The sequence below is a fragment of the Canis lupus genome, chromosome 2 (assembly GCF_003254725.2).
Source record: "Canis lupus dingo isolate Sandy chromosome 2, ASM325472v2, whole genome shotgun sequence".
Taxonomy (NCBI): Eukaryota; Metazoa; Chordata; class Mammalia; order Carnivora; family Canidae; genus Canis; species Canis lupus.
In genome coordinates this window covers 10,847,441-10,872,799 of record NC_064244.1, presented here as the reverse complement: position 1 = coordinate 10,872,799, position 25,359 = coordinate 10,847,441, and the positions used below count along the sequence as shown (strand labels likewise).

Sequence of the window (25,359 nt, the reverse complement as noted above, 5' to 3'; positions counted from 1 at the left end):
AGATTCAGTTCCAACTCACTGGGTCTCTGCAGCTTAAAAATAGAATTTTCTCTAACCTGAAACCTGTAGGCATCCATTAGCATCAAATTTGAATATTTGAATAAATGAATTGGGAGCCTGTTCCCAAATTTTACATTATATTTTTCACATATATATTTTCTAAATATGTATATGAGAGAGGAAACCTGTCTAGAACTGAAAGAGAGTCAACTCAGATTGCAAAAGCAAACAAGGATCCTCGCCGGTAATCAGGCTTGGGAGGGCACACGTAAAGCCAGCTGTGTAATCAACAGCAAACACTGTCCCTCCCAAGGCCAGGCAGCAGCTATAAAACACCATAACAAGTCTTGAGTGAACACCGCTTTGTCACCAGTGACACTCATAGGCCTACTTTGCTATAACTTGTCTATTACGGGGGGTGTCCAATTGCTAAACCTCCCCGCCTTATGACAACATGGAATCCTTACTTAATCTTCATACACTTGCTGAGAAACAGCAAGGAATCGAGAACTGATCCCCACTGGCTTCTGCGGGACCTACCTCAGAACCCTACAGTGAGAACCCAGATTTGCAAAAGACATTTCCTCCTGGCAGGGTGCATTGCTGGGTGCTTCTGAAGCAACCCCACCCCCAGCTGCAAATCAATATACCAGATCTTCTCAGACTACAGGTTTGTCCCTAGTGATCTGTAACTCATTAGATTTTCACAACTTGGAGGTTTAGAAAAAACCCTGACTTGCCTAAGCCCCTCAGTACACCAAGACTGTAATAACGAGCACATTTGAGACCCCTTGAATCACACCATGTCCAGTCCTCTCTGTCCACAATTGCAGGAGTTTTTCACTGAACCAAGGGTCTGATGACCTCTTTGGCCCTGCCCTGCCAGGTTTCTTATTGGTCTCCCAGGATTTCAGGGTTATATATCTGGCTCTGTTAGACTATAGGTTTGCTCCTGGTGGTCTAGAAAAAAAAAAAAAAAAAAAAAAGAGAAGAAGAAGAAGAAGATGTTAGGCAGGCAGGCAGACAGAAAGAGATAGAGCTGTTTCTTCTGTTGGAAAGCAAATTCTTTTGGAGATTAAGATCCATTGAAAGCACCATTTGAGATATTTAACTTTCTAGTTTAATTATTCAATGATTTTTTACTAACTTTTACGTAAGAATGACTATATTTATAACAGAAGAAATAAAGGATTCTGGCGGTGGGTGTGTGAAGCTCTCTTGGAGCATTCATTTTCAGAGAATGGTTTCTTTTTTCCCTGAGAATTCCTGATCCCCTTCATAAAAATAATTTTACTGCTCTTTTATGATTATATGAGTGATACATCTTGGCCCCTTTATTCACTAGATAACTTCCTTTTTTAACAATCAGGCAAGAGCAGAGGAGACCGGCTGATTAGCAGATTTTCCCCCCTTTCAAACCACTGTGACCTAGGATCAGAACCCTCTGATAATGTATGCTGCTACTGTAGGATCCAGTTTCATTCTACAACTGGTTGTAGCACGAAATGAACTAAAATAAACTGAATTGAATGGCACTGAACTGAATGGAAATAATGGAATTTCCAGGACACTTGATGCCTTAAGGAGAGAGCAGCTACCTCACCTGCCTTTCTCCCAGATGTCCCAGCACAGTGACCAACCCATTCAAGACTCTGAGTACATGACCATTGGATTTTATTACCAGCAATCTCTCCCTCTCTACATAATATACACAGGTGTTTTTTTTTTTTTTTTTAATCAGGGCTGGAAATACCATTGAATTGTATCTAGAGAGAACTGTAAGCTCAATGCCAAAGCACATAACTCCATTCAAATATGCCTTTATTTTGGTCAGATGTGAGAAAACAAAATTCAGAAAACAAGCCGGAAAGGAAAAGAAGAACTTGAATTACTGAACACCAATTTCCCCGTTTACCTGGTTTCTCCTTCCTCATCCCATTGACCATCTCTTCTATTCCCATCCCCATAATTTTTCTAGTGCTTGTGTGATGTTTACTACATGCCAGTCAGCATGCTAAGCACTGTCCATGCATTGTCACATTGGATCCTCACCGCAGGGCACTGGTACTAACACCACTGAATGGAGGGGGAAAGAGACTCGCTCAAGGCCACCTCACCAGTCAATTTTGAGCCACATTCTACTCAAGTCTAACCTCCAAATCTCTGAACCCACATCATTGTTTACTGCAGTGGTGAAATATGGAGTTGAGACAATACTGTTAGTATACACACTGCAACTAAATAGGAACTCTCAAGAAGCCCAACACTGAAGTTAGCACAATTTCTGTCTCTTCCTTCATTGTTTCCCTCATCTACCTGTAAGTCCTGTAAGTTCTCCTAGCACTTGATGCCAACCCTGACCTCTCATACAGCTGCCCTTCTTTATCTTGCCCCAATCAGCTCAGGACTGGTTTAAAATTATATGGGAAGGGGTGCCTCAGTGGCTCAGTTGGTTAAACACCCAACTCTTGATTTCAGCTCAGGATTGTGGATGTATCCCTGCATGGGGTTCGGTGCTCAGCACAGAATGTTCTTGAGATTCTCTCTCCCTCTGCTCCTCTCCTCGTATTCTCTCTAAATAAATAAATAAACAAATAAAATCTTTTAAAAAATTATGTGGGAAAACTACTTCATTTGCATGAAATCATATCGAATATCTAAGAGGACAGGCAGATAGATGTTGAACCAATAACTTCCCTCCTCGTGTCTTGATACACTTAGGCATGATAAATACAAATCAGCTAATACATTTATTAATGTTTTTTTAACCGTATAAACAACTCACATACAAAGTTACATCTGAGTTTTATGACATTTTTTTCTGCCTTGGTTGCTGTTAACTGAGCACATTTCTATTTGTGAATCATCAGATAATGAATTTATATTTAGGAACAGAAAATCATTTCACTTGATAAGTATGCAGGTGTTGCTGTCTCAGAGCCCCAGATACCAGACACAGATGCTGAACACTCAGTTTCATGGCAGGATTCACTGCTTGAAGATGCTCCGGGATCATAAGGCTTCCCAAAGACTCAATTTTCAAAATAACTGTTAGGATTTCCACATAGCAGATCAGCAAATCATTTTTTCATTATAAATCTCTTTTGTTGGAAAACAATCTACTAGAATTCTAGGTAGTACGCTCACTTTAATGTTCTTCTTTTCTACAGAAATCTATTAAAAATAAATCCACAATCTTGCAGATTTAGCTAAAAGATTAATGCCAGACTCCTTAAAAAAGAAAATGACTAGGGTAGAATTCTGATTGAACAGCATGTGCTTCTCTCTCTCTCTCTCTCTCTCTCCTTTGGTTGTTTTATTCTGCTTTTTATTTTTTCAGTTTGGTTTTTGTTTTCATCAAAATTATAAGTGCATGGAGTTGAGTCAAGTAGTTCTTTTAAACACAATAGGAAGAACAATGGAGCTCTGGCTTCATTGTCCAACATGCATCTGCATTTCCCACCCTGTGGCGGCACCTTTTTCATAGTGACTGTTGTTCATAGTAATCTCTAGAACTCTTAAGTAGCTTCTAATGTTTCTTTGATATTTCTACTTTACAAATAATCGATAGGCTTCCCTCTAAGGAAAATGAAGATTCAAGTCTCTTTCACTCTCTCTCATCCCAACCAACCACCCGTATTATCTCACAAAGCTTGGTTAGATTACTGTTGAATTATTATATTTATGTCCATGTGGGAACATATATTAACCCATAATAATTTTTCCATGCCTGTTACACAATACCTTTGTTTTACCTGGAATTAATAATTGCACATTTTTGGAAAGTTTTATACATACTTATCACTAACTCATCTGCAAATTTATGTTTAAAGATTTTATTTTTATTTATTTAAGAAACAAAGCAAGCATGAGTGGTAGGGAGGGGCAGAGAGAGAGAAGCAGACTCCTCACTGAGCAGGGAGCCCGATGTGGGGCTCCATCCCAAAACCCTGAGATCATGACCCGAGCTGAGGCAAGGCTTAACTGACTGAGCCACACAGGCACCCCAACACTCCAGTGTTTAAGCTTCATCTCAGAAGTTTCAAGCACATACAGTACTCCTAATAACTTCATCTTAGGGGAAACATCACCTTCTGACCTCTTCGGGTCTGGACAGGTTTCTTCCTGGGGCATCTCTCCAGCTGCCTCTTTCTTAACTCCTAATTTAAGATTAGAATCCTGTGCTTGGATCCTATATCTTCCTCATTGTTGGTTTAGCTTATTTTTTGATGGAGCATATTCTCAATAGCATCCTAAAAAAGCATGTGTGTGGGAAGTAAATTTTACAAAGCCTTGGTCTTTCTTCTTGATTGTGAATCATTTTCCCTTGGGGTATGTAAGGTATTACCACGGACTTCTTGCTTCCAATATTGTTTTTGAAAAGTCTAAAGCCACTCTGATTCCTGACCCTTTGTATGAACTCCCCATCTGGAAGCTTTTGGGTACTTCCCCCTATTTGAAATTCACAATTAAATGTTGGGTGTATTTCTATTTTTATAGGTTATGCTATCCACTCACTGGGCCCTTTTCATCTACAAACTCATCTTCCATAAATCTGGGTAATTTCTCAATTTTTTTGCTCTGAGAATTTCTTCTCCTCCCTTTTTGTCTTTTTTCTCTCTGTTATTCAGATGTTACAATTTGCAGACTAAATCTTTAATTTTTGTGTTTTCCCTTTCTCTCTCATTCTCCTGTATCTCCTGTTGAATATTTTATTTCTATCATATTCTTATTTCCTGGAGCTTTCTTTTTATTGTTGTTTGCTGATTATTCAATTTATACAAAATCTGTTTTAGTGCATAGATATCTGCTTTCATCTTTCTGTAAAAATAAGCGCATTTTTTTCCTTCAGGCATAATCTTGGTTTCAAGTTACTTTTCTCTTCCAGTTTGTTTTGTTCACTTTCTTATTAGAAGCTTTTCCCAGACAACTAGTGATCTTGAAGCATTCACATTTAAAAAACAAAAATTGATTATGATTGCATGCTGATGAGCCTTCTTAACTGTGAGCCATGACCTTTATTAAAAGGAGATCTGCTGGATTTTTTGTTTGGAAACTGTGAGAGCGAGGTTTTTCTCCACCGACCCAGTCAGATTGCTCAGTGAAAACTCTTCCAGTCTTTTGCCTTGAGGCTAAAAGCCTGACCCCCTGTTTAGGGAGCCAAAGTGGGGAAAAGTTTGGGTGTCTCAAAACTCAGTTTGCAAAATTTCACTTATTACCCTCTTGTTTATAGAATGGTATCTCCATCCTCAAATCTTCTGGAAAGATTTCCAACCCAAAACCATCTGTTTCACCCAGGGTACTAGCATAAAACTGGTGGTAATTCGAATTAGGATAACTTTAAAATGGCTTAATAAAGGGAGTCTTTACAAAGGTATAGGCAGTGTGTAAAGTGTGTAAGGAAACCCCCAGGTAGAGTTAAACATCTTGTTGGTACTACCTGTAGGCCCAAGGAATGAGAGAAGGTGAAGGTTGTTAGAAACCAAAAGGAAAAAGTTCCATCTTTGTAGGCCAACTTCTGAGGAAATGTGACCTTCAGTGAAGAGAGGAAGTCACCCCAAGGGAACCTCACAGAGAGGAATCTTGGAGGATAAATGCCCTTGATTAACAACCTCCCATCTCCCATCAGGGCTCTCCATTGGTCAAACCCAATGGGAAACCAAAGGACAAAGGGATCCATCAATTTAACCTATACAAATTAGCCTCCTCAAGCTAAGAAAAAGTGGAAAGGATGGAGAATGCATCTAAAAGGACACTTGAGAGATATCCAGCACATCTCTAATAAATAACCTCAATCTTATGCTGGAGTGATACATACCAGCCATCGGGGTGTGTGGAGGGGGAGGGAAATTCCGAGAGTCTAACTGCTCTTAAACTGACTTCCCATTAACACTTCCACTTTGGGTTCCATTTTTTTCTAGCTTTATTGAGGCACAATGGCAAATAAAATTGTATATACTTGAAGTGTACCTATGATAATTTAATATACATAGACATTATGAAATGATGACCAAAGTCAGATTAATTAACATTCATCACTGCCCATATAGCTTTTGTGTGTATGATAAGAATACTTAAGACCTAATCCCTTAGCAAATTCCAAGTATAAAATACAGTACTACTAACTATGGTAAATCCTTGAAGAACAGGAGTTTGAACTTCATAGGTCCATTTACCTGTGGATTTTTTACAATACAGTGCTATAAATATATTTTCTCTTCCTTCTGATTTTCCTAGGAACACTTTCTTTTCTCTAGCTTACTTTACTGTGAGAATATGCTATATAATACAAATAGTGTACAAAATATATGTTATTTGTCCCTTTATGTTATCAATGAGGTTTCTGGTTAATAGTGGACTACTAGTTAAGTTTTGGGGGAGTTAAAAGCTATACATGGATTTTGTACTGCAGGTGTCAGCACCCCTAACCATTGTTAACTGTCGACATCGTTCAAGGGTCATCTGTACAGTCATTATGCTCACATTACATCCCGAGAACTTCTTCGGCTTATAATGGAAAGTTTGTGCCCTTTGATCAACATCTCCCATTTCCCCCTATATCTAAACCCCTGACAACCACCATTCTGCTCTCTGCTTCTATGAATTCAATGTTTTTAGATTCCACATATAAATGAGATCATACAATATTTGTCTTTTTGTCTGGCTTATTTCATTAAGTATAATGTCCTTCAGGTTCATTCGTGTTGTCCCAAATGACAGTATTTCTTTACTTTTTATGGCTCAATAATAATCTACTATTCACATATGCCACATTTTCTTTACCTATTTTTTCACTGATAGACACTTAGGTTGTTTCAATATCTTGGGTATTGCACATAATACTGCAATGAACATAGAGGTGCAGCTATCTCTTTGAGCTTCCAATTTAATTTTCTTTGGAAATACATTCAAAAGTAAGATTTCTGGATCATATGGCAGTTCTAGTTTTAATTTTTGAGGACCTTCTTGCTGCATCTATAATGGCAGTACCAATTTACGTTCCAGTCAATAGCGCCTAAGGGTTCCCTTTTATCCACATCCTCACCATCACTTGCTATCTCCTGGCTTTTTCATAAAAGACCTTCTAAAAGGTATGAAATTATATTGCATTCTTGTTTTGACTTGCATTCTCTGATGGTTAGTGATTAGTGAGCACATTTTCATATACCAACCACATGTATATCTTCTTTGGAAAAAATGTGTATTCAGCTCCTTGACCCATTTTTTTAATTGAGTTATTATTTTGCTGTTGAGTAGTATGAGTTCTATATATATTTTAGACTTTAACCCCTTATCAAACATGTTGTGTGAAAATCTTTTCTTCCACTTCATAAGTTTTCTTTTCATTATGTTAATGGCTTCTTATGCTGTGCAGTGGTTATAGTTTTAATATAGTCCCACTTATTTATTTTTCTTTTTGTTGCCTGTGCTTTTATATCCAAAAATTCATTGCCAAGATCACTGTCAAGGGGTTCTTACACCATGTTTTCTCCTGGGAATTTTATGGTTTCAAGTCTTACATTTAAGTCTTTAATTCATTTCAAGTTAATTTTTTGTATATGGTGCAAGAAAAAAAGACCAAATTTCTTTTTTTTACACATCTGATATTCCGTTTTTCCAAAACCATTTATTAAAGAGATTATCCATTCTACATTTTGTGTTCTTGGCCCCTTCTCAATTACTAGTTGACCATGTATGTGTGGGCTCATCTCTGGGTTCTGTTACATTGGTTTATGTGTCTGTTTCTGTTGTTGTTTTCCAGTTCTTTCAATGTGTGTGCCTGTTTTTATGCTACATACTGTTTTGATGACTACAGGAAGTGTAACACCTCCAGTTTTGCTCATATTTCTTGAGATTGTTTTGTCAATCCAGTGGTTTTGATGGTTTCATATAAATTTTAGGATTGTTTTTTTCTTTTTTTTAAAGATTTTACTTATTTATTCATGAGAGACAGAGAGAGAGAGAGAGAGAGAGAGAGGCAGAGACATAGGCAGAGGGAGAAGTAAGCTCTATGCAGGGAGCCCAATGTGGAACTCGATCCCGGAACTCCAGGATCACGCTCTTGGCCAAAGCAACCACTGAGCCACCCAAACATCCCGGGATTGTTTTTTTCTATTTCTGTAGAAAATGGCATTGGAGTTTTGACAGGAATTGTACTAAATCTGTATATCACTTTGTCACTTTCTCTAGTGTGGATATTTCAGCAATATTAAATCTCCCAGTCAATGAACAGAGTATATCTTTCCATTTATCTGTGTTTTCTTTAATATCTTTCGTTAAATGTGTTATAATTTTCAGTATGCAAGTCTTTCACCTCTTGATCAAGTTTATTCTTAAGTATTTTATTCTTCTTGTTGATCTTGTGAATGAGATTGTTTTCTTAATTTCTTTTTTGGATAGTTCATTGTTAGTATATGGAAATGCAATTGAGTTTTATATGTTGATTCTGTGTTCTGCAACTTCACCGAATTCATTTATTCTACAAGTTTTTTAGTGGAATTTAGGGTTTTCTATATAAAGATCATGTTATCTGCAAACACAGACAATTTAACTTCTTCCTTTCTGATTTGGATAGGAGTCAGGGATCTCCTATTGCACTATCTTGCTGATGTCACTCTTTTGCCACCTTTAACCTTATTTCAAGATGTGCCTGATACTGCCAGACCCAGAGCCTTTCAGGGCTTTGCCTTAAGAATCAGCTTTCTCAGACCTGTCAGATAAAATGCCACTATCTTATCTACAGCATTCTGCAATTTGATGATTATTTCTCCTCTCCCATCTCTTATTTTTCGAACTTTTTGTTAAAAAGCCTGTAACTGTCATTTACCAAGACTTGAGAAAGGATCAATGGTTAACAGATATGTTCATTCATCCACATTTTAAAAGTTTTTAAGAAATTTTAAGACATTCACTGAATTTGGCAATGGGAAAGTTAGTGATAGCTTTAGCAAAAATAGTTTCAGGAAATAACTGTATGTGTTGGTGGGGGAGCAGAGAGGAGAGAAAAGGAGGCTGTAGTATAGTGAAGAGACGAAATTAATGGGCGGAGCAAAGGACACAGAAATAGACTCTTTTGAAGGAATTTGAAAAGAGAAGTGGCGGTAGAGACATTAGTGGTGATTGGTGTTAACTAGAAGGAGAAGATGGCAGGCCACAGAAGTTGCTAGCCTGAGGAATTCAGACTTTATTCTGAGGCAAGAAAGTAGGCATGGAGAAGAAAAATACATATGGACCAACATTTATATCACAATGATTAATTTAGGAGAATGAAATGGGAAATCATTATATTATAAATTGCAATCTAGCCAGGCTTGAGAAAAAGACAGAAAAATGCCATAGATTTGTTTTCAAAACACCAACTCTGAACTTTCTGATCTATATCACATGAGGAGCTCATTATTACCTGGAAATAAAGAGAATTTCAAAACAAAACAAAACAGCTCTTTACTACTACTTTGTAACAAACTGAGGAGGCTTAGTCATGACTATTTCTAGTTCCTCCTGATAGCACTTGGATAATTTGGTTAGGTGTAGTATCACCAAAGGCCAGTAGTGTGAATGTGACTATGTCTCATGACCAAGGGGAAATTTACAAGTAGATAGGCTCCCATACCCCAACGACCAAAACCAAATAAATAATAATGCATTTGGGGCTAAGCAACAGGAAAGGATGAATACTTATTTTTGAGATGAGCTGTGCTACACACAAGGAAAAAACCTGTGAAATAACTCCCTCCCTGCCATTATTTTTCAACCCTACAATTTGATTGGAGAACCAAGGAAGATTAAATTAAAACTAAAGTTCAGCTTCACAGGGTCAGAATAGGGGGCCCAGAAAGTTTTCTGGGAAAGATATTTGCATTCATTTACCCTTTTTATACCTACCAACTAACAATTTGAAAAAAGTAAGTTTCAGCAAATATTTGTATCAGCATTTGCAAATATCTTCAACTAGAGCAATACTATCTAGCGAATAATGGTATCTAGATAACAAGGGAGATAGTGATTCAATTAATACTGGCTTTAGAATGCATCAGGGATAGTCATCTCTTTCTTATATTTACCAAACTTTCCTGTCTGTTAATTAGGAAAGCAAGAGGATTATCAAGTTTAAATCAGACTCATTTTTCCTGTCTTCAAGAGCTCTTCACAGCCACCACCTACTCCCTTTATAATCAACTTTGTTGGACTTTGTAGTACATAGTCTTTGTTTGCAAGCCGGGAGAATGAGCTTTTTGATCAGATTAGGAAATATTTCAATGCTCCCATCATGAAAAACTGTTACATTGCCTGTTCATATGGAGACTGTGGGGCTGATTCTGTCCTCCAGAGCACACATATAGTTTCAGGTGAGGTTCCAGGGAACCATGAAAGCCCGTGAGAAAGTCAACCTTTAGCTGCTAACTACTGAATTGCAAAGAAATAACTCAATTGACCTACGTAGATCACACCAGAGTGGCCCAAGCACAAGCCCAGGATACCAATGGGGCCACTCAAAATTTCACATTCAACAGTCACGCTTTGACTTTGGCTCGAGCCTCACATTTTCTGACTTTTCTATTTTTCCACAGATCAGTGATTTCAGTAGCATTCAAGTTCTTCACCTGTGTCTTCCAAATATTATTAAAGTCAATATAGTCTACAAAAATAGTACTAAACATTCTGGTTTTTCTCCCAGCCATTCATACTCCCAAATTTACTCCTCCTACAAAATATGAAATTTGGGATACATGATAATAATGGAAAACACAGTCAGTTTTGCTATAATGTGACATGTTTCTTAAAACCATCCATGCTCTCCAAAAATTGTGCAGTTAACACTACAGGGTTTATGGGGAAAATGGTTAGGGGAACAACACTCAGAAATTTTGTCAGTGACACATTAAAAAAGATAGAAACTTAATTAAAACAGTAGTATAGGAGCACCTGGGTGGCTCAGTGGTAGAGCATCTGCCTTTGGCTCAGGTCATGATCTCAGGGTCCTGGGATTGAGTCCCGCATCGGGCTCCCTGCATGGAGCCTGCTTCTCTTTCTGCCTGTGTCTCTGCCTCTCTGTGTCTCTCATGAATAAATAAATAAAATCTTTAAAAAAATAAAAATAGAACACCAGTGTAATATTACACTACAGGCCATGGCAAGAAATGCACTAACACTATAATAAATATGGTGCTTTATCTTTAGAAGACCTGCAGCTTGCTTGAGGAAGTGGGCATGGCAAACATGGCAGCCTGTGAGCCATTGTAGAGGTGGAGGAGGAGCAGCCATAATGGGAGAGAAGCTGTAACTCCAGGTGTGGATGAGTGTGACTTATGCCTCATGGTGAACAGAGATCCCTGTAAATGTTTGAAGTGTGGGTGTTATGTATTCATAAGTGTGGGTATTTAGCTGGTGAATTTTTTGCTTTCACCTATGGTTTCTTGTAAATGAAGCCCTGCACAAGCAAACACAAAATTCTCATGTTCCAATTGTTCCCTAATACCATGTTCCACCCATCATGTTGGAATAAGTTCATGGTTTTTAGAGCAGGTATTATAATAGAACTGTCATCTCCTGCAATCCATGCACTTGAGGCACATCTTGGTCCCTGGACTTCCCTTAGCTTATCATTCTACCCGCAAACTTATGTCTGATTCATCCAGCTGCTGAGTCCTCTTCTTTACATCTGGTGAGAGATGGCAAAACAGTTAGAACCTCACAAAGTGCAAGAGTAAAGAAAAGGTCACATACCATCATTTAGTAATAATTGTCATCTGGTCACATTTTTTAAAAATAAAATGAATTGACCAGCCTCTTAATTCCATGAAGGAGAGAACTGTATCTTTTCTCTCTTTATCTCTGCTAAATTGCACAGGGCTTGACACCTACTAGTGTCCAAGGATGTCTGTAGATTATATGAGTATGTGTTTCACTACAATAACAGCTGTATCGTATCCCCTTATATCCCTAACATTCTGTTTGGGACTCTATAACAGAAAAATCAGCTTAAAAAGGAATAAACTAATAATAGAGTTGGTAGCAAAGTCTTAACACTAAGAACACCTAACACTATACATTATAAACTTTCAAGCACAGGAATCCATTCTGCTATTTTGTAAGATGAAAGTATCCATCAACTGATGAATGGATAAAGAACACACACACACACACACACACACACACACACACACAGGAATATTAGCAGTAAAAAAGAATGAGATCTTGCCATTTGCATCCACATAGATGGAACTAGAGAGTATAACATTAAGTGAAATAAGTCAGTCAGAGAAAGACAAATACCATAAGATTTCCCTCAAGAGTGTATGTAATTCAAGAAACAAAAAAACAAAGTGGGTAAAGAAAGACAAACCAAAAAACAGACTCTTAACTATAGAGAATAAACTGATGGTCACCAGGGGGGAGGAGGATGGGTGAAATAAATGGAGGGGATAAAGAGCACACTTATTGTGATGATCACTGAGTAATGTACAGGATTATTGAATTACTTTATTGTACACCTGAAACTAATACAACATTGTATGTTAACTACACTAGAAATAAAACAGAATAAAATAGAATAAAACAAATAAAATAAAATAAAATAAATAATAAAATAAAATAATAAAATAAGGGAGGAACAAGCAATCCTAAAGACATATAGCAAGGTTTAAGAAAGTGTGCTATGTAAGTGACTAAAATATCAGGCCTAGAAGGCCCTTTATTACTTTTTCTGTGGCAGAAACTTATGGCCTAAAGTTTCTACCACCAAAATTTGCAAAAAAAAATAAATAAATTCTTGCTTGTACTGATTTGAGTCCCAAATCTTTATCAAATCCTTAAGAATCACAGAGCTTTTTAGCTGCTTTGCAAGGATTTGAGAAGTATGTGGCCGCTTCTAAGCTGGAAGAGAAAGCAAACTAGTTAAGCCAAGGAGATTTTCTGGAAAAAATGTTCTATGATGTTCTTCATCTAAAGCACTAAATAGAAATTGCACATTCAGATGTTTCCTTCAAAAAGCACCTATTTAGTTTGGTAACTAAGCATCTAATTCCCTGTAGTTAACAATGTTTACTCAGTCTCCTCCATTTGTTCTTAAAGATATTACAAATGGGAAAATTATCAGAGTCAGTACATTTCTTACACAAAAATAAGTTAGATTTCAAAATAGTAAATGGCCAATTTTCATGTGATAAAGCCCGTATGAAATTACAAGATCACAAAATAAAATCGCGTGCCTTTGGAGAAATGTGTTGATAAATATTTTGGAAAGAGCAAAAATCTACTGAAAAATGATCTTGTCAAAGAAATTTGTAATAAAATCAATAAACTGGGAATCAGAATATATGCCCATTCTTATTACCAATTGTAAGACTTACAAGGGCCCTCAAATGCCTTTATTTATGAAAGAAATGACTGAATACAGCCAGTTGCACTAAATTCTGGATTCTAATTGGGATGAAAGAGACATATGACATACCATCCCCCAAAGGGTCAATTTTATTTCAATGATCAAATGCTTAATGGAGAATAAGAAAGTATAAGCACAACCAAAGAACCCCTACAAATATTGACCTTGTTTCGGAAAGACTTGTACTGTGGAAAACAAAGTCACAAATTCTCAGACATTCTAATTTTGTTGCATCAGAAAGGACAGGTTTTCTGCCATTGTTACTAGGCAGCTTTTAAGCAAAAGAGCACTAAAGTTAATAAAAGAGATATAAGATTAAATTCTTATAAAAGAGATAAATTCAATAAAATAATAAAAAAATAAAATAAATAAATAAAATAAAATAAATAAATAAATAAATAAATAAAATAAATAAAATATTTTAAAAAATATTTTAAAAATATTTAAATATTTAAATAAAATATTTTATTTATTTTTTTAAAAATATTTTTTAAATATTTTAAAAAAATAAATAAAATATTTTATTTAAAAAATAAATAAATAAATAAATAAAATAAATAAAAAAATAAAATAAATAAATTCAATAAAAGAGATATAAGATTAAATACACAGCTGTCTCTTTGCTATGAGGCATATGCGTGGCATATTGTCTCTGCCTTCTAAAAGCTTACGATCTAAATAGGAAAAAATAAGATCAATAATACAAGAATTAAATATTACCCAAAAACTGTCCAAGAGACATCACAAAGCAATGTATTGTTGTTTACAAAGTGCATTTATGACAATCTTTTCCTTTCTTTTGTAAAGGTATATATAAAATCTAATTATTTATATTGTTAACTCAATGCCAAGCACTACATTATTGTGCTTGCACTACAATAAATATTAACTTATTACAATAAGAGATTCAGAACATAGCCAGATTCGGTAACACAAATAATTCAATAAAAGGAAAGAAATCCTTTGTCTCTGAGTCATGAAAACCCTACAAGGGATTCATATTTCTTTTGGCAAGATGAATTTTCAGAAGGCTTAATAGGGAAGTACAAAATTGATTTTGAATAAAAGCAACACATATTTTAATGAAGTGATTAAGTGCTAATCACTGAGAAAATAAATGATTCAGCATTCCTTCAGATTTGGTAAGAACTCAGCCGTATGTGGCCAACAAGGAAAATTAGTCATAACACATATAATCACATGGGTTTGATCCTTTCATCCTCAGCCCTTATCTACTTTTCTCCCAGATATTCTTAGTTTAGTGATGCCTTTTCCTCCCCACCAGCATTCCCCTTGGCTTCAAAATTTACTATCCCAGGATTCCTTCAAAACTGCTCTCAAAAATCATTAATGACCTCCATGTTGCTGCCTCCCATGATCAATTCCCAGGCATCATACTTGACCTCTAGAGGGGCAAACTCTCTCAGGGTTAATCACTCCCTCATCTTTAATACACTGTCTTTGGTGGACAACACAACCACTTGGTTCTTCCCCTGCCTAGGTGGTCTCTTTTCCCTACTTCTGAATATTGGATTACCCAAGGGCCCAGTCTTTGCCTTCCTTTCTATCTCCATTCACTCCATACATGACCTCATCCATTGCCCATAGTTCTTTTTTTTTTTTTAATGATAGTCACAGAGAGAGAGAGAGAGAGAGAGAGAGAGAGAGAGAGAGGAAGGCAGAGACATAGGCAGAGGGAGAAGCAGGCTCCATGCACCAGGAGGCCGACGTGGGATTCGATCCCCCGTCTCCAGGATCGCTCCCTGGGCCAAAGGCAGGCGCCAAACCGCTGCGCCACCCAGGGATCCCCCCATTGCCCATAGTTCTAAACACCACCCTTATACCTCCATCTGAGGGTGTATATCTCCAGTTCAAAATGCTCCCCTGAACTCTAGACTTGAATATTCAACTGCCAACCCGATTCCTTCACTTGGATATATCTGAAGCATCTCAGACCTAAAACATCCAAAACAGAACTCCTGGTATTCCCCCACCTCCCACTCAAACCAGAGTCTATCATTTCAGTTAACGGCAACTCCAACCTTCTAGCTTTTCAAGCCAAAAACTGTTTCCTAATCTATCAGGAAATCAAGGAAGCTCTACTTCTACATCTATCCTGCCACTTTCACAGCTGTCTCTATCAAACCACCATCAGCTCTCATCTGAATTGTTGCAATCACCCCAAAATAGGTTTCTTTGCTTTATCTTTGCTACCTTGTAATATATTCTCAGAGGAGTGATCAGAGTGCGACATATATAAGTCAGATCATGTCACTCCTCTACTCAAATGACCATGACCCTGAAATGGCTCCATGTTTCATTCAGAATAAAGGCCAAATCCCAATGGCCTTCAAGAGTCTACACATCAGGTCTCCTGGTTTACTTGTCTTGCTTCATCACTGACCATTCATTCTCCTCTCACCTCACTGGACTTCAGGCACACTGGCCTCCTGGCCCCTGCTCAGATCTCACCATCTCACGGACACCAATCCTGACCACCTTGTTTAATAAAGGAACCTGTTGCCACCCAACCCCGTTAACCTTTCCTGTTGTTTTTTTTTTTCCACAATACTTGTTATCTTCAAACATACTTTAAAATGCATTCCTTTATGTTCATTTTTATTGTCTTTTTTTTTTTCCTCCAGGGATCTTTGTTTTTTTTTTTTTTGCTTGGTGATATACCTAAGCACCTAATACAGAGCTTAGCACAGTCTGCATTTCATTGATACTTGAGAAAAGATTGAGTAATTCAGTTATTTCCCAGTGGCTCAGAGAAAGTACTGGAATCAAGTTCAATTCCTCACTTTCCCTAAGATCCACCCAATCCATCAGAAAGATCTTGTCATTCCTGGCTTTGAAATCTATCTAGCATATAACCACTTCTCACTCCACCCCTATTGCTCTGGTCTGGGGCCCCATCATTTACAGTCAGTACTAGCACAATAACCCTCCACTTGGCTTCCCCACTTGCACCCTTGTTTTTTCTTACAGTCTATCTTCACAGAACAGCCAGAGAGACTTACAAAATCCTTAACCATTTAATGTTGCTCTTCTCAAAATCTTTAAATGATTCCCATCATGCTAAGAACAAAATCCAAATCCTAACCTTAGTAAGGCTCTTCTTGATTTGAACCCTATCTATGCTCAAAATTGATTGCTTTCCACTTGCTCACTCCACTCCAACAAAAATTGGCTTTCTATACGTTCCCCTGAAAGGCAAATTTAGTCCCGCATTAAAACCTTTGTACTTCTTCCTTCTTCCAGATTTCAAATTTTCTCATGGCTCATTTTCTCCCTTCATTTGTCTCCTCCCTTGAATGATGTGAAAGCCTCAAAATCTCCCCTCACCACCCTACAGAAAACAGTCTCTTCTCTCACTTTCAATATTTCTTTCAATTCTGCTTTGTTTTTCTTCATAATGTACATTACATATAATAACACTATTCTGTGAATATATACCATATATTTGTTTATTGACTCGTTCCTCCAAAATATAATCCCCACAAATCAAGGATTTTGTTCTGTCCACTGCTCTGTCTCTGGTGCCTAGGACGGTTCCTGCACACAGTACATACTCGACAAATATTTGCTAAATGAATGAGTGAATTATCAGGAGATTTAACTTTTGAACTGAATGAAGTATCAGAAACATATTCTAATCCATTTGTTTTTAATGTTAATAAGTATCGAACATTCAACAGATTGAGCTTTGGTCACCAGTATAAAATATGAAGTGACTTGAAGCAATCCATATCATTACTTGGTTTCAAAAGTGTAGACAGACTCAATTTAAGTTCTAGGCATAAATATGGCCAAGTCTTTTTATGAAAATCTGTGACTTCTTTCTAAATGGAATAACCTTGTTCTGAAAAATTGAAAAGGGTTTTATTTTCATCTATTCAGCTCTTACCTCATGTAGAAATTCAACTATGTAAGTTAGTTGCTGAAGCAAGAATGAATAATCCCAGAACAAGGCTTTGCTTGAGATTAGAGTCACAAATCATAATCACTTGGATACTGTCCCACCATCCAGATGCTCAACCAAAAAGAATTCTCTTTGAGGTTTCTCCCACTACAAATTTTTACATTACAGGCAATGCTTTGCTGAGTATTTATGGCTAACGTAGACAGACACACCCCTAAACACTTAGTAAGATTTTTATCTACAAAACTCCAATATGTTATTTCCTGTAAATTTGTCATCCTTCTACCTAAGTTGTAACCAGAAAAAATAGCGATAAGGAGGAAAAAAATATGATAAAAAATATATACTGACATATCAGATGATTGCTACTGTTGGTTTTATCTTGTTCTGGACTTAGGTTTTGTCTGTGTTGTAATAAATGTTGATTTCTGATAAAGTTTCATCAAATGTTGACTTTCTTCCCTCAGGTTTTGTCTAAGTGCAAACCATGTGGAAATAATTACAATGTGCCATTATACATACATGAATTGTTTTATTAGTAGAGCATAGAAACATCTTTGAGAATTGGCTAAAATCTCAATAATGGTGTATGCAGTAATCCCTGAGCTATTTGCTAAATATTTGAGCAAACAGAGCATTGTTTATTTAGTTCTTGTTAGCTCCCCATGTGCATTCTTGGAATGAGGTTGTAGGTTTTCTGTTTGATTTTAAGGGAGGCCACAACCAGAAAATCAGAAGGCTGAACTAGAGAAGCTACACAATCATTCTTTAGAAAATTTTTTTTCTGATTCCTCACCTGTATACAATGACTTCCTTGGCTCCACGGTATCTCCTGATGATTGTTGCTTTGCCTGGTCTCACCCTTTACATGCAGGCACTAAACAATTCTAACATTTTGTAACCACTGGAGACTATGGCCTTTGGTGGCCTGGGGATTCGAAAGACTTTTAAGTCATGAGTTCCAGAGTAAAATGATGCTCCCACAGCTGGGTCTAAGAGGTCCCAGGCTTGTTTCTGATTGTTCCCTCCTACATTTCCAACTGTAAACAATGACCTCCCAGTCCAAACTGTCAGAGGGAAACATTTTCTCTTCCAGTCCCTGTTTTTCTCCTTCTCAACCAAAGACAATCAGCACTTTCAGTAGCATGAAAATTAAGAGTGGATGAATGTAAACAATTTTCTATTCCATCTTCCTTCCCAAAGCAGGATCACACCCTGATCTCAGGAGAATGGTAGCTTAGTACCAGAAGAGCTTGATAGCACCTGAAGATAGTCTCCTTCTGACCTATTCAACCTAATTGACTGTTTTTTGCAGTCTGGGCCTCTCTCAAGTCATGTTCAGTGGCAGAAAATGTCACAAAACTTTTAATGGGAAAAAAATCCTTGAACCACATATTTAGCAGCTGTACTCCGTTATATTGTCTTAACTTGTTCTCATCATTTAAAATTAAGATTATTCAGCATGAAAATTCTGTTTGTAAGACAGACTCATTTTCAGCGTTTGGGGCCAGGATACTTGATTGGGTTGTGCCAACTCATATCTTTTGTAGTTCAGTATCCTTGAGCAGTTTTTAATGGAACTGGGTAAATAACCAAGATGTTTGGAGCAGAGGCATCAGAAAGGTTATAAGATGGTTTATGGATCAGAGCCTTTGCTCCTGAGCTTTCCAATTTACTTCTCAAAAAAACAGAGAAAGAAAGAATAAAAATTTATATCAATATTTCCATTGCTAGTGGGTTATTTTCAGCCATTTTTGATAATTTAATATTTTGCAATTATAGATACAAAGATACATGAATAAATGAAAAAATATTTTAACTTAGATACCAAATTACTTTTTAAATTTTAGAACTGTCCTTTTATTTGAGGGGGAATTATGGGGAAAAATACTTAATTAAGTTATTTGATTACAACCTAGGGATATTTCAGATAATAATATATAATAAATGCCTCCTGAGTTTCAGAAATCACAATACATTTGATTCCAATTCATTTAAATTTCAGTTTTCCTTCTTTCTCTGGATTTAATATTCAAAACACTATTAATTTAACAAAGATCTATTTTTTCCTTCCCATGTCAGATCTATGTAAAAAATTAGTTACTTAAGTTAAAAAACTCTAAGAGGATAAAAATTGAGAACAGAGCTTTGTAACTTTCGTGTTAACTGAAAACATCATACTATTTAAAGCCTAAATAAAGTTTGTAGTGGATTTTCTTCTATTTCAGAAAGAGTTGGTACTTTTGCCTGGCTTCCTTGTCAGCCCATTGGGTTTAAAATATAATAATTTTATTACATATACCACAGTATTGGCTCTACTGGATCAGTTTTTCTGAGGGAAAAAAGATATGCCTTTTTAGATATTCAGATTCAAATCTTCTTTAGCTTATGGAAAATTTTCTTATATTACAGTTTGAATTTTTTAACTCAAAAGCCCTCCTTTTTACCCTGCTCTGCTATACAATATGTTAAATTTATATTATAACTCATTGGCAGACTATAATATTTAGGAATGCCTATTTTATGAGGCTCTGAGCTATTTTACATATGTTATTGTATGAACATATATGTTACATATTTACAACCCCATGAGATAGGCACTAATATTTTTATAGCTGATGACCAAGGTTTCAGAGCTAATAAGTGGCAGAGCTGGGATTTGAACCATATTTTTTCCCTTTACAAACCACGTATTTTCCAGTGTATCATCATCACAAACAAAAAGTGGATGGATATACACAAATTATATAATAACATAGAAAGGACTATATAATTTTTTATACCAAGCATTTTAGATAATAAATTATCTGAATATAAATATAAAAAATTTAAAAGCAATATAAAAATTTATTTTATTTTTTAAAGATTTTATTTATTTATTTGACAGAGATAGTGGGAGAGAGAGCCAGAGAGCACAAGACAAGCAGGGCAAACAACAGAGGGAGAGGGAGAAGCAGACTTTGCACTGATCAAGGAACCTGATGTGGGGCTCCATCCCAGAACCCTGGGATCATGACCTGAGCCAAAGGCTTAACTGACTGAACCACCCAGGCATCCCATGTAAAAAAATTTTAAATGGACAATCTGAGCAGATTTTTTTTAATGCTGCCATTTGGTTATCCCTTCATTATAGACACAGCAATGACAGCATCTGTTTAAGGTAGAAATTCCATTTCTGAGAGAAAAAATGGTGTAAAAACAGTGATTTTTTTTTTTAACTACAGCACTGGATGTTTCTGTTAAGTACAATGATGATACACTTTTATTTTAATGTACAAAGCTTTCCAGGGGACCTATCTGTTGACCTTTTGTAATAACTTATTTTAAAAGAGAAAGATGCAACAAGCTGAAGCTCCAGGTATATATGAGTCAGAAAAAATATTTTTTACATTTATCTAGTTGTCTCCTTATTCCATAGATGATAAAAATTGAAGGCAAGTATCCAAGATTATGGAATAGCCAGTTCAATTTCAACCTGGGGCTTCTTTGAGTACTTGAAACAGTCTCTAGTAAGAGCAAAGAAAGACATTAATAGGAGTTTGGTATAATTTGGGACTATTCTTATCTTACAAGATGATTTCCTTTCTTAAATTAATTTTGACCTTCAAGAATGGGATTGAATAGAGGAATTTTGACTCTGTGCAGTCCCTGAAAAACTTTTTGTGGTTATTGTTTTAATGACAGATTTTTAGTGCTTGGAAGACTCTTCCTTTGACCTTTTATATAGAAGCAAGCTATAGATGTATGGCTACGCCACCCCAGGTAGGTCACTAATGGGTGTCCCTGTGATTTGTTCAAACCATTAAAGTATCTCTTTATTAATGGGGGGGGCAACTGCAATATAACACACACCCAGACAGAATAAACTGTATTCTGGCAGCATTCACTGAGGCATTAGAGAATCTGAATGCTCACTGTACAATGAGATTATAGTGAATGAATCTAATATTAATAAACTTCAATTTTATATAATGACTTCTGTTATTGACTGCCCAGGTCTTCTCAAGGGAAGAGCTTCTCTTTGATCTGATATATATGTCACTTCTGGTTTTGAAGCACTACTTTGCTAATTCTTCTTTTTTTATTAGTATATAGTCTTCTCGGTCCAGTCTAGTATGAAATGAAGTTGCTGCTTCTATGTTTGGGGTGTATAACATAAACCATAGACATTTTTTATTTTCTTTGTGTGTGATTCAGTTTAAGTACTTGTAGTTTAAAATGATCGTTCTGGAGGTGCCTGGGTGGCTCAGTCAGTTGAATGTCCGACTCTGGATTTCGGCTCTGGTCATGATCTTGGGGTTATGAGATGGAGCCTCACATTCTGTGCTCATCATGGAATCTACTTGTCCATCTTCTTCTGCTCCTCCCCCTGCTTGCTTGCTGTCTCTCTCTCTCTCTCTCTCTCTCTCAAATAAATAAAATCTTTTTAAAAAGATCATTCTGGCCACCAAGTGGATAATAGATATAAGGGTAGCAGTTTTAGAAGAAGGAGATGAGCATGTAATCTGCATGTTACAGAGGTGGTTTGGTCTAGGATGATGGTAAAGAAATAACAATTTGCCGATTTCCTTTCTTTTTTGATGAGTTAACTGTAGAACTCACTGATGCATGGGTGAAGTAGAAAAAATAATCAAGGATATTATCTAAACCTCGGGCTTGAGCAATTGCTAGATAATAAAGCATTTTTCTATGATAGATAGGACTATAATAAAAATAGGTTTGGTAAAAAGGAAAAATCAAGGATTTCATTTTGGGCATATTAAACTTAAGAATCCTATTATACCTCTTCAGGAAGATATAAGATAGGTAGTGACAACAGGAAAGAAGTCCCAACTGGGAGTAAATTTGGGGGTTTTCAGCATCTATGTGATATTTAAAGCCAAGGGGAATGGATATAATAAAGATAAAGAATAGAAGAGAGCCTAGAAGCCAGTCCTGATGAACTTCAACATTTGGGGGTTGGGTGGAAGAGTGGGGACAAGAGAAACCCTGAGAGTGTCATCTCATGGAAGACCAGAGTAATGTTCTAGAAACAAGGAAATGCTCAGCTATGTTACATTCTGCTGTGAGTTCAAGTACGATATGGAGAAATGAGTGAACCAGTTGGGTAACATAAAATTAATTAGTGACATTGATAAGAGCAATTTTGGTGGAGTGATCATGGCAGAATTAGTATTATAAAGGGAGAAGTTGTGAAGGAGAGGTGGTGACAAAATGAGTTGTCAACACTCTTGAAAAGTTTCATCGTGACCAGGAACAGAGAAATATGACTTGTGAAACAAGGAGAGGCCTTTCAGTTTGGGCCTACATTTTATGTGCTACCCAGTGCAGAGGTCCTTGACCTTTATGGTGCTCATGTACTCTTCAAATTCCTTCCTTGGCCACAACAAACTGGGGAATTTACCATTTATTCATTTCATTTGTGCCATATACTTTAGGCAACAAATCCCCCAATAAATGGGCTGTTCCTGATTTTTCTAAAGCCAATGGATCATTTTCTTTTTCCTTTAGTGAAGAATGTCAGTTTATTTTTCTACTGTATTAGATAATAATGCTAATACTGATAAAATCCTATTGCCCACTGTTCTAAGAATTTTACCTAGATTTATTCATTGAATTCTCACAGCAACACTAGGAGTGCAGGAACAATTATTATTCTCATTTTATAGATAGACAAACTGGGGCTTAAATAAAGTTGAGTAACCTGCCCAAGATCAAAAAGTTTTAAAGTAGTAAAGCCACTTACTCCAGAATCCACAAGTGAAGCCAATAGTTTTTATACTTAAAAAATAGATTATTTTTAATGCTGAATTAGGTAGCATCCAAAATTCACAAAAGAAGAGGCAGAGGCCTAGAGATTTCTCCTCCTACTTGTTTCCTCTCTCCCCTCCTTCCTCTTCTGAGGCAGCCACTAACGAGATTCCATGGAAACGCAGAGATAATTGAGCTCACATCTGGATTTCACTCATGTAGGCTCTGTTCATGTAATCATATGTAATATTTTGATTTGTATTTATATAAATCAATTTAGCATGAATTCTTTCTAATCCAAATGTCTTCTTTCTGTATTTGTATTTTCTTGGCTGTCTTCATTCAAAGTTAGAATGCTTCTCTAAAGGTCTGCTTTCTGGTCTTTTCTCCATTCTTAGCACAACTGCAATGAGAGAATCTGAAAGCAGATTTCTCAGAATTAGTCATTTGCTTTTCTAATAAGTAGTACTCAGAGAAGGCTGTAGGCTTCTCTTTCAAGCAAAGTAGATGCAGGTCTGTCCTCATTTTGTAATTATCATAACGCATTAACACAATATATAATCACAACACCTATTTCAGAATTGGAAAATTCTTCATAAGGATTTCATAAAATGTATTTTACTGTTGTTGGTTGGGAAGGGGGTGTTGAAAACTTTTAGTGGGAAATTGTTTTTCAGTAAGAGGAGTAAGTATCAATATTACTGTAAGAATAGAAAAGTATATTAAGGCAAGCATGTAGAATTCAAAAGAAGTGAACAGTTTGCTTAAAAGTAGAAGATATGTTAAAATATCTATATCTCTCATTTCCTATGCTTGGAGATACCCACTAAATGGATAGAATTACTTATCTCTTACTGTTTCTCAGACAGGCTGTTCAGAGGTTGTATAGTGAACTTACATATTAGCAATTTACACATTGGAAATTTACCTTATGGTCACAAACTGATTGAAGTGGGGAAGAGAATCAATCAGTCAGATAATGGCAGAAGTTGCACTGCTTAAATGTCTTGACTGATTCAACAAAGGTTGAATTTTCACCAAAAGAATTCTGATCCTAATTACAAGCCTCTCAGTTTCATCTGAATATTACATACAGAACTCTGATAAGAGTGAATTCCACCTCATTAGTACAAAATGAAATAGAAGGGACATATTGATTTGACTTAAAAGCACACCAATATCTGTAGGAATTCCTTTAACCATTTGCCAGATCAATAAGATTTAATGCAACTAGCAAGTTACCTGTCCCTCAGTCTCCCAGGGGATGAGCATCTTTTTTCTGTCATCAGGCTGGGCTTGCTCAAATGAGTGAAACCAGCCTGGTTTATGATAAACTGTACCCCTCCTGCTCATCTGTAGTGAAGTTGATTTCACCTTTCCATTATTTGTCTGCCTTTATTCTGAGCACCAATAACCATGCTGCTTGATGTGAAACTCCCTGTCTCCATTTCTCCTAGATCTTAATCTATGAGAGGAGGAAAAAATTTTTCATGTGATCTAATGCAATTTGAAGAGAATGAGCATGTTTCCCTGACTTTTCAGAGAAGACATTATCTTATACTGGGGTAAGAAACTCCAATTGATGATGATCCAGCACACCAGCACACCCCCAAACTCTGTCAGGAAGTGGTGGTCAATATGTTTTTTAGCTTCTACTCAGGCTCCAAGTTCTGGATTTATCAGCACCTTAAGGAGAGGTGAGGTGGGATTCAGGAAAAGGCCTATCCAGGTGATCATAGGTCAAAGCAAATTTAAGAAGTCAAGTTTAAATCTATTTCTGCAATTCCTTCAAAATCGTTTAAAATACCTTGGACAATGGGGCACCTGGGTGGCTCAGTGGTGAGTGTTTACCTTTGGCTCAGGTGGTGGTCCCGGGTCCTAGGATTGAGTCCCATATCGGGCTCCCCGTGGGGAGCCTGCTACTCCCTCTGCCTTTCTCTCTGTGTCTCTCATGAATAAATGAATAAAAATCTTAAAAAAAATACCTTGGACAACTATGAATTCATTTGTTAGTATTTGAGGAAAGGTGCTTGTTGCTTTTATTTTATATTTGTTCTACAAATTGGCATAACATGCTGTCTAAAATAAAGCAGATTTTGAATTTTTATTCACATCTTAGGTACAGGTTTAGTCAAAATGTTGCCTTCCTGCATATGAGGAATAAGTCCATTTATTCAGGAAAAGGAAACAATTTTAAATATCTCAAACATCAAAACATGAGATCATGGCCAGGATAAGACCTGTATACAGAGAGTCTCGATTTCAATCATCTGTGAACGGCTCAATGCATTACAGACCT

The 25,359-nt window shown here is 36.5% G+C and overlaps 1 long non-coding RNA gene across 3 annotated transcripts in view; it reads left to right on the top strand.

The window, feature by feature from the left end:
- Nucleotides 1–24,999, top strand: part of LOC112670347 (uncharacterized) — a 35,264-nt gene extending 10,265 nt beyond the window's left edge. For all 3 annotated transcript variants that reach the window (XR_007403826.1, XR_003142896.2, XR_004813440.2), the window contains 2 exons: nt 20,994–21,071; nt 24,518–24,999. This is a non-coding gene — a long non-coding RNA (uncharacterized LOC112670347). The remainder of the gene's footprint in view (nt 1–20,993; nt 21,072–24,517) is intronic.
- The last annotated feature ends 360 nt before the right edge of the window (nt 25,000–25,359 follow it).